The sequence below is a fragment of the Periplaneta americana genome, chromosome 15, assembly GCF_040183065.1.
Source record: "Periplaneta americana isolate PAMFEO1 chromosome 15, P.americana_PAMFEO1_priV1, whole genome shotgun sequence".
Classification (NCBI taxonomy): Eukaryota; Metazoa; Arthropoda; class Insecta; order Blattodea; family Blattidae; genus Periplaneta; species Periplaneta americana.
In genome coordinates, this window is record NC_091131.1 from 21178640 (window position 1) to 21193363 (window position 14724).

The window sequence follows — 14724 nt, forward strand, 5'->3', positions numbered from 1 at the left end:
ACTTTCTCCATTCTCCTGTAACTTCATCCCTCTTAGCCCCAAATATTTTCCTAAGAACCTTATTCTCAAACACCTTTAATCTTTGTTCCTCTCTCAAAGTGAGAGTCCAAATTTCACAACTCTACAGAACAACCTGTAATATAACTGTTCTTTAAATTCTAACTTTAAGATTTTTTGACAGCAGACTAGAAGACAAAAGCTTCTCAACCGAATAATAACAGGCATTTCCCATATTTATTCTGCGTTTAATTTCCTCCCGAGTGTCAATTATATTTGTTACTGTTGCTCCGAGACATTTTAATTTTTCCACCTTTTCGAACGATAAATTTCCAATTTTTATATTTCCATTTCGTACAATATTCTGGTCACGAGACATAATCATATACTTAGTATTTTCGGGATTTACTTCCGAACCTATCTCTTTACTTGCTTCAAGTAAAATTCCCGTGTTTTCTATAATAGTTTGTGAATTTTCTCCTAACATATTCACGTCATCCGCATAGACAAGAGCTGATGTAACCTGTTGAATTCCAAACCCTCTCTGTTATCCTGAACTTTCCTAATGGCATATTCTAAAGCGAAATTAAAAAGTAAAGGTGATAGTGCATCTCCCTTCTTTAGCCCGCAGTGAATTGGAAAAACATCAGACAGAAACTGGCCTGTACGGACTCTGCTGTAATTTTCACTGAGACGCATTTTAATTAATCGAACTACTTCGGAATACGAACTTCTTTAAGAATATTATAGAAGAACTTCTAATCTCGTGAAATAAAATGTTAACTCAAAATTGTAAATGGATAGCTTTAAAATCTAATGAGATACAGAGCAAAATGTGAGCTGTTGTATTTTACAGTAGAGTGACAGAATGTCGATTATAATGATGAACGAGCAATCTGAAAATTAAATAAACGTTGTAAGCCAACACATGAAAGTATTCTGACTGAACTGTTGAAATAACTAACGATGTTGATACTTATTCAGGGAGATAGTTCACTCTGGATCTAACGCTGCTCTCTTGTCTTGTCAAAACACGAATACAAATGGGTACACCGAGACATTCAGAGCCTTTTTCATGGAGCTACTGGTCTTTGAGTAATGAATACTGTGCTGACAAGCATAGAAAGATGTGAAGACCCGAGGTGAAAGAGAAGTCAATCTTTACTTCGCATTTAAATCCAATAGAAGCGGCTCAGATTAGCCGAATGAAAATAATATTCCTGTGATTCGTTATTCCACCATTTTATACCATTCTTTATTATTATTATTATTATTATTATTATTATTATTATTATTTCTGGATGATCAATATGGCACAATACTTGCCAATGGATCTAAGGTTCATAGGTTGAAATCTGGGCGAAGGCAATGGGTTTTTAAGGAGACTATTACACTTTTACTGCGTCATACTACTTTTGACCAATAAAACGGTACGAAAGGACGTCTTTCAACCAATCATGGCTGCTTATCGCACAATTTTATCGCGTCCCTAGCATTTGTTAAATTTTATCGCGTCCCTAGCATTTGTTTATTTTTATCACTACCCTAGCATTTGTTTCTTTGTTTGCCAACATTTCAAACTGCACAGGTCTAGACGTAAAAAAAAAAAAAAAAAAAAAAAAAAAAAGAAAATTACAAACCACTCCAGTCGATGCACAGTACTTTCAAATATGACTCGCATTGGCATTCAAGAAAAAGAATTAATAAAGATTACTGGTAATGGCTATGCATCTTCCCTGAAATCCTATTTACAAATAAATGAAGAGCACCATTCGGAAATCCTGAAGAAGTTGAGGGATACACCATGTACATCAACGAGTTCACTTCTTTTACGCACACGTCCAATATAATATCAACTGAACCACCAACAACTAAAACATTCAAATTTGAAAATTGTACTTTCAATAATTTTCTTTTAAAATTATTCATTTTAATTTTTTATTTCATCGTCGTTAATTAAAACGTTTCTTGTTTATTTCATCATCCCTAATTAAAACTTTTCTAACACTCGTTTATATTATTTAGATTGTTTGTTATAGCTTCCGCTATATGATATTATAATTATCACGTATCAGAGATTGTTTAATACTAAGATTTATTGAAAATCATCTGTCAAGTGACGTTGATTACTGGGATCCGGATAATTGTCGTGGACTGCAACTTTTTAATAATAATGAAACTGAATCAACAAAGCCTTCTTGACTAGTAACCGTCCACAGAGTTCAATGAAGATTCCATAGTTGGCACACCTGATAACATCACATAATCATAACACACCACTGCCATCTAGCATGCATCTAGCGTAATGTTGAGATGGTACAATAATACATTTGAAGACAGTTGTATTCTCGTAAGTCAATTAATATTTTATTGTATTGAAGTACTTCGTTACTTCTAATCTTTATATACATTCTTCTAATCGTGTAATAGTCAATTAAATCCCACTCGAGTTTTGATTTTCTCTAGATAAATCTGCTCGTGTTCCACTCGCAGATTTATCGATAAAATCAAAAACCTCTAGTGAGATTACTGTTGATAAAATACTACGCTTAGCTTCCTTCGGAAGGGAAATAAAGCTGTGGGTTCCATTTCGTAGATTCATGGTGTGTACATAAAAGAAATAAGGTAAATTGTATCTGTAATTTCTCTCTATGTAAAATTCGTAAATAATACAAAGGCCTATGTCAATAGCTAGAGTGTTCATGAGCTTGTACGAGTACAATACCGTATTATTTAGTATTTATATTATAATCATCATATCTTTCTCTTCTTGATCATAAGAATAATATGTATATTTTATATCACTATTTCACTTCCAGTTACGGATAATGTGATATTCTCCTGCAGCACTTACCGAAACATCCAATCAGTGTTTTATATTTACTAAGGTTTTCGTCGAAACTTTGCCGCACAAAATGAAGTGACGATCATATTTCATACAAATACAATCACAGTCGTCATCTTCTGTGATCTAGTGGTTGGCAGGTCTTTAAAATCAATGTAAATACTCAGTATAGATTACTCTGAAAAAGAACATTCCATCAGTAGGTATGTACATATTTCAATTAAGTTTTCATTTTTTTAATTCAGCCAGTTGATTGCAACTGTCCAAAAAATGGATTTATTATCCAGCTGAGCCTTTCATGTTGTTTTAAGTGTCTTTCGGAAAATACTGAAAAAGTTGTTTAGAATTTTGCGAACTTAATTGCATGTTCGCAAAAACAAACTTAGTATTTGTCTTATCATACGTAGCCAAATTTTACAAGACTTCTTTAATACACTGGAATGCACCACATTCATTTTTGTCAAGTAATGTCGACCAGAAATCAAGTTTCTTTATAAATCCTTTGATTTTATCCCTGAATGTAAAATGCTAAATCTGTCCATGCAAACTTCTATTCAATCGAAAATACCAGTAGAGTGGGCTACTGGAAACGATGTACATGTAATATTTGGTGTCATTGTTACACGATATTCTTATACTTCGGTCATTTTTTTCGTGGTCTCCACTAATTTTGAGTCAAATTATCATTGTTTTCGATTTTACAGGGATTTGTATTTTTTGAATGGGGTTAAGTGCCCTAAAGCAGTTTGGTAGTGGGGGTCGCATATAGAAGTCTCGCCCAAAAGTGAGTTGCGCCTTCGAAAAGTTTGGGAACCACTGGTTTAGTATGTACTCTTTGGTATACATAATCGTAATTATTGTAGCCTACAACCACGGCCGACTTGATGCTCGCTTCGCTTCTCCTTCACCGGCCTTGACAATTCATCTTGATCCCTGTGTTAAAGCGAGCAAAAAGACTTGGTTGCGTGGAATTTTAACAACGCTTCAACAATGGAAATCAACTAAATGTGATCCGTGTCTGATGCAGGCGTTATTCGGAGTATTTTTCTTTCGTTTCTTTTTTTTCAGTTCGGATGTGCTGTTTAGACATGGAAGGAAGCAATGACATCTATTGCAATTTATCCAGCAAAATGTTTGCAGAAAATCGACAAAGATTGTGCAGGCGGTTGCGTGGTATGACGACGGTACCAAAAAGTTCTCTCATCGTGCTGCAAGCAGCAGAGCGTGTACGCATTTATGATACTCTGGAACATTACGAGTTCCGACAAGACCAGTCCTTCTTCTGGGCTTTCGGTATCGAGCAGTCGGGCTGTTTGGGCGTCATCCAGGTTAGAGCGGCTCATTCACAAAAAATTGAAATTAATTTCAAATGCAGCTCTTGTAATTTATTAATGGTTAACTTAAGGAAATTACAAATTAGGCAATTCCTTCTCTGTAGCTCGTATGACAGAATAGCTAACACATAGTAAACTTGACTTCGATTCTTAGCAGGAAAACGGAAATTTGTCATTTTATCATAGAAATAATGTTTATTTGGTTCCGGTACGACGAAGTCTACCAAAAGCGAAATGCACATATTAATACAATTCCGGTAATAAATAATTAATTACATGATAAGCAAGAAACGCCATTTTGTAACGCTCCGTAAAATCACTAGGGTATCATATTGTGAATTTTATTAGTAACAACAATGTAATTTATTCGTCACAACAGTAATTCCTTCCTACAATTCACCTTAAACGCTCTCGTCAACAATTGGATCTTCACTCAACACAGTATTCGTTATAGCACTCCACCGACGACAATGACAATTTACTTGGACTATTACGCACAACAATGAACTGTTAATCTTAACTAATATTTACAAAGCACTATTTACAAATCAGAACTATCAGTTCTCAGTTCACAGTTCTTCTATCTCAGTCACTCGAGTCCACAGTATCTCGAACCACAGACCTTCAGAGACAGTTCACTGTACTCGAACTCCGGTCCCTTCAACTGCGGTCCACTGCACTCGAACTCAGGTCCCTCCAACTGCGGTCCACTGCACTCGAACTCAGGCCTTCGGATGCTGACGCAGATGCGGACGCACACTCGAGTCGAACTCCGGTACACAAGACTGACTTGCTTGCTCTGGCTTTCTCACTGACTGGCTGACTAATCAACTGAAAACTGAAAAACTCTGTCATTCCTTCGCGACCGTAATTTATAACCACAGCGACGTAGCCTCGAAAGTTCGCGAGTCTTCCATTTCGACGGATTTCTCGGCCTCTCTAGGCAAGCAGAAGATGCGCGCGCAAACTCTCTCCACTCTCTCGCCGCGTTGGCCCTTTCCCCTCTACGCCGCGCGCCATCCCAAATTGCTCCGCGCGATCTTCTCTCTTGCGGGACGCTGGTCGTGAGTTCGAATCTCACGTCGCTGTCACAATATAAAACGAAAGAAAACAGCTGAAATTAGCAACGGTAATGTGTACTTAAAGCGTTTTATCCATATAAAATATTAATTTTTACTCCATTTGTATTGTATTTTTGGTTCAAGAAAAATACAACACAAAATGGATAAAATTGATAGGTATTTTACCAGAGATCTCACTGAAGCTGTATGCTTTCATTTGCTATGCATGTTAGCCGAGTGATTTTACATAGCACTACGAAATGGCGCTCATTTGCGTATCATTTATCCTATATTTACTGTAATGTAGAGACAATTGAATATTTTTCATAATTCCCATTATTCGCACATTTCTTAGTAAATATATATAATTATATAAATATAATAGTATATATAACAACGTTTAAGACGTCAATATTAAAATTACAAACTAAAATGGACCTAAGCTAACCAAATTTAACTCAGAGTAACAACCGTCAGAGCCTAACTAAAATTACAAACTAAAATTGATACAAGTTTACATTTATTTTTTTAAACTACTCAAGGCAATCGGACAGGCCTACAAAACAAGAACTAAGTAGTGTGTAACAAAGTTTTAAAAACAGTAGATGATGGATCAAATTCGAATGGAAGTAAAAATTTCGCAAATAAAATACTTTGCAAAACTATACTGATTAACTGTGAAGAAAATTAACAGTAGTTTGTGGTCGACATAAACGTGTCTTCATGTTCACTACACTTAAGCAGTGTTTCTTCACTATCCTAACCACATAATCAGGGACTCCAGCTTTTTCTGAATACCTGAGTCACAATCTTCAATAAGTCGTCGTTGTCATCAATATTTCAAGGTTAGGACTTATCCCGTTCCTGCTTCAACCTGCTTTCTCTTTCGTGGAAGATCAATGTCTCTTCTTCTCCTTGACAGAATAGAATTCGTTTGCTTTGATGTTCTTTATTTAGTCACTATTTAAATTAGTTAACCAAAAAATTTATACTATTTAATTTTAAGTAAAGTAGCTTAAATGTAGTTCAATTGTATATCTTAATGTTTATACATACATACATACATACATACATACATACATACATACATACATACATACATACATACATACATACATACATACATACATACATACATACATGCAGTAGACCTACAGTATAGGCTATACATTTTATCTTTCCACGTTTGCCTGTGTACAGGCCTGTGTACTGTCGCGTCGGCTTTACATCCACGAGAGTAAAAAATTAAATGTAACTTATGCACTATAGTTTGTATAGATTTTAACGCTCCTAATATTTCATTCTAACTGACAGTATGTTACCATATATTTTATTTTCTCATCATAATCATCATCATCATCGTCATCATCGTCATTGTCATCATCATCGTGCTGTCTGTCTATGCGCAGGTAGCGGTGCACATGAAGAATGGCTTTCGATGAAAAATATAATTATGTAATAATTATATGAAATGACGATTTGCTAGTTATCGATGTTGTGATTTTTATTATAATGTTCTTACACACTTAAGATAAAGTGTGAAGGAAAGTGTTTGGAAATTGTCTTCAAAAACGTTATTTTTTGTATATAATTATATGCCAACCGATAATTTCTCGAGACAACATAAAAAGAAACGTAACGATTCCGTAAGAATTACTTTCCAAAATTAATGCAATGCAAACAGAAATATAGCAAAACCCACTTTTTCTATAATTAGCTTACTCTTCTGTACAAGTTGTAAAATGTAGTCAGAAGTCCTTCCACACAACAAATAAAAAAACTGTCACGAAAGTGACACATATTCGTACTTCCTCTTTCACATAGCCAGGATTCTAACTTCCTACCGTTCATCGCTGTGGAGTGACGGTTAGCATGAATGTCCGTGAAACGGACGGGCCCGGGTTCAAATTCTGGTTGGGACAAGTTACCTGGTTGAGGTTTTTTCCAGGGTTTTCCCTCAACAAATTAAGAACAAATAAATGCTAGGTAACTTTCGGCGCTGGACCTTGAATTCATTTCGTTGGCATTATAACCATCTCATTCAGACACTAGATAACATTATCACTTAATAAAGCGTCGTAAAATAACTAATAAACTTCCTAAACATTACAACTCCGGAGAGATTGACGCATGGATCGCCACCGCTGTGGAGTAACGGTTAGCACGTCTGACCTGAAACGAATGGCTCGATTGGGTCAAGTTATCTGGTTGAGATTTTTTCCTAGATTTTCCCTCAACCAATTGACGCAGAATTGCTGGGTAACTTTCGGCGTTGGACCTCAGACTCATTTCGCCATCATAATTACACGTCCCCCTCTGTAATTTCCGTTTATTTCCTAGGTTTCGGACTTATAGGCATATGCAGGTCATGACGCATCTCTTCATCCGCTTGCTGGAGAGACATCCTCTCCGAAACAGTCTCCGAGTCCCAAGCCTTCCGCAATATTTCTGCCAGGATTCATTCCTTAAGAGCACTTCGAAGAGCGCTTCAACAACTTGGAAAGGCGTTGGAATGGATCCTGTGCTTCTTGGTTACCTTGGCGGTATGAACTTAGGTTGGGGGTGTAGGGGACGCTTTGGGTGAGCGGGTAAGGGGTCTCATGCGGCCGATGGGCTGGTCCACTTCATCCTCATTCATCCCATAATTCGTGGTGCACAATGGATCTCAATCTGGCCGACATGCTGAAGGGCGGTCCTCAACCCGCCCCTAGCCACCGTTCTCTAATCCCTAATCCATTCACGAGGCAATTAAGCCAGGAGATAATGGGTAGTGTTGCCAGTTCGAACATCGAGAAAAAGGATGGAATACAACGTGGGGGGCGCGAGAGGCTAAAGCCAAGAAAACACTGAAAATTAAATAATCATCATCATCTGCTTTCATGGATTAGGTGTTCGCCTGTTCCGATCTCACATCTGTTCAGTTCAGCGTTTTTTCGTCTTCCTATTGTTCTTCTTCCTCTAGGTCTATATGTCATTGCCATCTTCGGTATTCTGTCTTCTGTCATTCTCACTAGATGTTCCACCCAATTATTTCTATGTTCTTCTATTTGCAGTAGTAGTGGTTGTACTTTTAGTTCCTCTCTAATCTTCTTATTTCTAATATGTTCTTCTCTCGTAGGAAGCTCATTTCAGCCGCCTGAATTTTACCCTTTTCTTTTTCCTTCAGGACCCAGGCCTTACTTCCATACATCACCACTGGTAGTGCCATCGTTATGTAAAATCTTAGCTGCGTATCTTTTCTTACTTTATTCCTCAATGATCGTCTTATTGTTCCACAAACATGTTGAAATGTTTGTGTTTCTTATTTGTCTTGCTCTTCTTCATAAGTTACATTGTAGCCTAAATATTGGAAGTGTGAAACCTGTTCTATTACTTTGTCTTCTATTACTATTTTTGTCCTTACTGAGTTCCTTCCCTGTAACGCCATTACTTTAGTTTTAGATTTTGATATTATCATATTATAATTCTTACATATTTTGTTTAGTTGATAAAATGCATTTTGTAGCCTGTCCTCTCTGTCAAAAATTGAAACTATATCATCTGCAAAACATAATGCGTTCAATATTTTGTTTCGTCCAATTCTAAAACCCCCATATACTACTTGTTTCCATTCATCAAGAATGTCGTCCAGTAATCTCACTGAAAATTAGATAATGAGAGATAAAAAGAAGCTATACGTCACATGAAAGAATAATACCCACTATCTTTGCTCTCAGGTACGGACTGGACTATCCCTGCTCTTCGTGCCGAGGCGTAGCGCCCATGATTCTGTAGAGCTGGGTATTCAGCCAGCGTTGGAGGAGATCCGGGATCGACACTTGGTGGAAGAAGTGCACTCGGCGTCCGATATAGAAGCAGTTCTGCGTGAGTTCCAACCGCACCTCATCCTGACTCTTCCCGGCGCCGTCCTACCCACGCAGTTCGCCGTGGATTTCAAGCTCCTGGGCGCCGAGCTGGTTTCTTGCCGCATCGTCAAGACGCCTCACGAAGTGCAAGTGCTGCGCCACGTCAACAGAGTCGCCAACGACGCCTTACGCCACGTCATGCACCGAGTGCGTCCCGGCCTCAAGGAGCAGCAGCTCGACGCCATGTGGGCGCAGTTCGTCTGCTTCTTGGGAGGGTGTCGTGCACGCAACCTCAGCCCAACAGATGGAGTCGTCCAGGCCGGCGAGCTTTACCTCTTCCGCGTCGAATCCTCTTACTGCGGATATGACTGCGAGGTCGTGTGTTCGATACCTGTGAGCGGCTTCTTCAGCGACGAGCAGGCCGCAGTGTACGGCGCCGTGCTGGCCGCCAGGGACGCCGTGCTGGCGGCGGCGGGCCCCGACGTGTCTTGGCTCAGCCTGCACTTGGAAGCTCAGCGCGCCCTGCTCGGCGCCCTCGCCGCCCTGGGTTTATTGCAGGGCAACTTGGACAAGATGTTGGCCAGCGGCGTCGGCACCGTGTTTATGCCTCACGTGTTGGGCCGCTTCGTGGGTACATCTCATTTCATTATCTTGCGACAGCTTCATACTGTAGCTTAGGCGATATGTTGTCTAGGCATTACCAGTCATATGGTAGGTTATACAGGATATCAGAATTAGGCTTTTGGGTATTCCACCGTGTCGCCGCCCCTCTGGTCTTACCTTTTGCACTGATAATGGAACCTGTATGTAGCTCCAAAACGTTGGAAATGTCAAGTTCCAGGAACGATGGAAGTCTAATTCTGACCACTGTCACCGTGAAAGCGACATGCAAATACAGACACAGTCAAATATAAACACAGGCAAAGACAAACACAGAAAAAGACTAAGACAGGCACAGTCAAATACTAGCACAATCAAAGATAGGCACAAAGATAAAAACAGCCAAATATAAACACAGGCAACGACAAACACAGGCAAATATAGATAAAGGCAAAGAAAAACACAGCAAAGACATACACTGGCAAATATAGACACAGGCAAAGACAAACATAGGCAAAGACAGATTCAGTCAAAGACTGACTAAGTCAAATATAAACAAAGGCAAAGACAAATACAGGAAAAGATAGAGACAGGCAAAGAGTAACATAGGCAAAGACAGACACAGTCAAACACTTACACAGGCAAAGACAAACACAGGCAAAGACATACACTGATAAATATAGACATAGGCAAAGACAGACACAATCAAACACTTACACAGGCAAAGACAAACATAGGCAAAGACAAACACAGGCAAAGACATAGACTGATAAATATAGACATAGTCAAAGACTGACACAGGCAAAGACAAACATAGGCAAAGACAAACACAGGCAAAGACATACACTGATAAATATAGACATAGGCAAAGACAGACACAGTCAAACACTTACACAGGCAAAGACAAACATAGGCAAAGACAAACACAGGCAAAGACATACACTGATAAATATAGACATAGTCAAAGACTGACACAGGCAAAGACAAACACAGGCAAAGACAAACACGGCAAAGACATACACTGATAAATATAGACATAGTCAAAGACTGACACAGGCAAAGACAAACATAGGCAAAGATAAACACAGGCAAAGACATACACTGATAAATATAGACATAGGCAAAGACAGACACAGTCAAACACTTACACAGGCAAAGACAAACACAGGCAAAGACAGGTACACTCAAAGACTGACAAAGTCAAATACTAACACAATCAAAGAGAGACACAGCCAAATATAAACACAGGCAAATATAGACAAAGGCAAAGACAAATACAGCAAAGACATACACTGGCAAATATAGACACAAAGACAAACACAGGCAAAGACAAACATAGGCAAAGACAGATACACTCAAACACTGACAAAGTCAAATACTAACACAATCAAAGATAGACACAGGCAAATATAGACAAAGGCAAAGACAAACACAGCAAAGACATACACTGGCAAATATAGACACAAAGACAAACATAGGCAAAGACAAACATTGGCAAAGACTGACAAAGTCAAATATAAACACAGGCAAAGAGAAACATAGGCAAAGACAGACACAGTCAAACACTTACACAGGCAAATAGAGACACAGGCAAACACTTACACAGGCAAATAGAGACACAGGCAAAGACATACACTGATAAATATAGACATAGGCAAAGACGGACACAGTCAAATATAGACGCAGGAAAAGAAAGACACAGGCCAAGATATACTGGCAAAGACATACACTGGTAAATATAGACACAGGCAAAGACAGAAACAGGCAAAGACAGACACAATCAAATACAGACACAGGCAAAGACAGGCATAAATAAAGAGACTGACAATGACAGACACAGTCAAAGACTGAGACAACCAAATATAGGCATAGGCAAAGACAAACAAAAACTGACACAGATAAAGACAGACCTACAGAGAAAGACACACACAAATACATAGACAAAGACATACATACAGACAAAAACTGACACATAGAGAGATAGACCTACAGGGAAAGATAAAGGCACACAGGAAAGACCGACACACAGAAAAACAGACACAAAGACAGAAATATGTAGGCCTACATGTAGAATGACGGGTAAAATACATAGATATAAATAAAGGAGATAGACAACTAGACAGAATCCTCCGCTGGGTTTGAACCCATGAACTTCGAATTTAACAGTAAGTCGTTATTTACACCCCCAACAGATACGGACATCAGAGACTACGTGCAGCCCAAGTCGTACACGTCGCTGATCCTGGAAGAAGGCATGGTGCTCACCATCGAGCTGGGGTGTTGCTTCGTGGACGCCCTGCTGAACGAGGCACTTGCGCACCCAGAGCAGAGTCAGTACCTCGTGGAGGACGCCATCGAGCGCTTCCGCGGGTTTGGAGGAGCACGAACAGGGGACAACGTGCTGGTGACTGACAAGGGCGTCGAGAACCTCACAGTCCTGCCCCGCACCGTGCAGGAGATCGAGCAGCTCATGAACTGGAGGTCGCTGAGCGAGCCTCGTGTCAATACAAATTATTTTCGTATACGCGAGTAGTACACTGAGAGGGTGCTCTCAAAATTATGAAATAAACAGCTAAAGTGTATATGATATGTGTTTAGTCAGCAGTTTGAATCTCATAAATAAATGAAATAAACATGAATGTTTTTAAAAGGTACAATAATTATTGAAAGCACAATGTTGGCAAACAAAACAAACAAATTCTAGGGAGGTGATAAAAATTGTACTCCCAAGAGACTAGTTCGATTAATTAAAATGTGTCTCAGTGAAACGTACAGCAGAGTTCGTATAGGTCAGTTTTTGTCAGATGGGCTAAAGCAAGGAGATGCACTATCACCTTTACTTTTTAACTTTGCTCTAGAATATGCCATTAGGAAAGTCCAAGATAACAGAGAGGGTTTGGAATTGAACGGGTTACATCAGCTTCTTGTCTATGCGGATGACGTGAATATGTTAGGAGAAAATCCACAAACGATTAGGGAAAACACGAGAATTTTACTGGAAGCAAGTAAAGAGATAGGTTTGGAAGTAAATCCCGAAAAGACAAAGTATATGATTATGTCTCGTGACCAGAATATTGTACGAATTGGAAATATAAAAATTAGAAATTTATGTTTTGAAGAGGTGGAGAAGTTCAAATATCTTGGAGCAACAGCAACAAATATAAATGATACTCGGGAGGAAATTAAACGCAGAATAAATATGGGAAATGCCTGTTATTATTCGGTTGAGAAGCTTTTATCATCCAGTCTGCTGTCAAAAAATCTGAAAGTTAGAATTTATAAAACAGTTATATTACCGATTGTTCTTTATGATTGTGAAACTTGGACTCTCACTTTGAGAGAGGAAGATAGGTTAAGAGTGTTTGAGGATAAGGTGGTTAGGAAAATATTTGGGGCTAAGAGGGATGAAGTTACAGGAGAATGGAGAAAGTTACACAACACAGAACTATACGCATTGTATTCTCGACCTGACATAATTAGGAACATTAAATGCAGACGTTTGAGATGGGCAGGACATGTAGCACGTATGGACGAATCCAGAAATGCATACAGAGTGTTAGTTGGGAGGCCGGAGGGAAAAAGACCTTTAGGGAGGTCGAGACGTAGATGGGAAAGTGGGATATAATGATAGAGAATGGATTAATCTTGCTCAGGATTGGGACCGATGGCGGGCTTATGTGAGGGCGACAATGAACCTCCGGGTTCCTTAAAAGCCAGTAAGTAAGTAAATAAGCAAGGATAAGCAGTCATGATTGGTTGAAACATGTTTTGTTGATCAAAAGTAGTATGACGTAGTAAAAGTGTAATAGTTTAAATCTGTTTTAAAAGTGAGTTGTATAAATAATTCAATTATGGAAATCATATGACAAGCTTCTAAAAAACTGACAGATGTTTATGAGTGAAATATTGCTAAGCGGAGATGTGTACAGGGCACCAGAAAACAATTATGGGACTAACTAGAGTCATAGAACTCGTATAAACCACCACCGTTCTTGTTCGATGACACTTCAAGGATGCACTGAGCTGCACAGCAAACAAAACTGACGCACTGGCTACCTCAGGAAGTTGTTGCTAATGGTCTGTCGCTTAAAAATGAAGCCTAATCTCCCTGACCACACACAACCCTCACGAGACACTCAACATTAATCATTCACATGCGGACGTGCTGGGTGCGTGAGTGGCACAAGGCGCCAACCTATTAAACTAGGTGGGGTTCCAAGAGTACTTGAAGGTATGTTTTCCGTACTACAGTTTTAAAATGCAGCCAACGCAGCAAACGTCATGCACCGCTAGACGCATCTCCAACTCAGAAATGAAATTTGTGTGAAAAAAGCAGTGGCGGCCGGCGAGGCATTCTGGTAGTGGTGCCAAGAAAAAAAAAATGATTGCACCCAAATCACTCAAGTAAAAGATGATAATCACAAGTCACGTTTACATTATGTTATATAAAACACATTAATTAAACCAGCTATTTTACCAGGTGTGCAGTTAATAATGCACCTACTAACAGTTACAATAATATTTCCGAAATTAATAACGAAATTTACAGATACAGGCAATCAAAACTTTCACAGTATTGTTAAGTCAAATACAAGTAACTTTTATAACTAGTAAAATTACTGGCAAAAACACACGAGATGAACAATGATATAGATAATAAATGAACACGTTTGCACTTTATTTAAACAGGCCGATGAATCCAAGGCATCAGCCTGAATAACACATGTTCATGTCCTGCACAGATCTCATGTATTGCTAACAAAAGCATCAATACTAGCAACAGTGTAGCGATATTTAGTTGCCGCGAAATAAAACAAATATTACACAAAATTAACAAATAGTGTTACACAATATGAAAAAAATAATCTTTCTAAAAAGAACCATGACTGACTATCTCTGCATTCAATATAATTAAATGGATAATAATTTACACATTCAAATCCAAGTTGTGTGCATTAGTTTTGAATTGGCAACATTACATTAAGATTTGGCGCGGAACTTTAACTTGTGTTTTCGTGCAAGTCTGCGGTTGATGGTTCCCT

At 38.7% G+C, this 14724-nt stretch overlaps 1 pseudogene; it reads left to right on the top strand.

Annotated features, from left to right (window-relative positions):
* Nucleotides 1–3870: 3870 nt before the first annotated feature.
* LOC138715589 (xaa-Pro dipeptidase pseudogene) lies at nucleotides 3871–12215 on the top strand (annotated as a pseudogene).
* Nucleotides 12216–14724: the final 2509 nt, after the last annotated feature.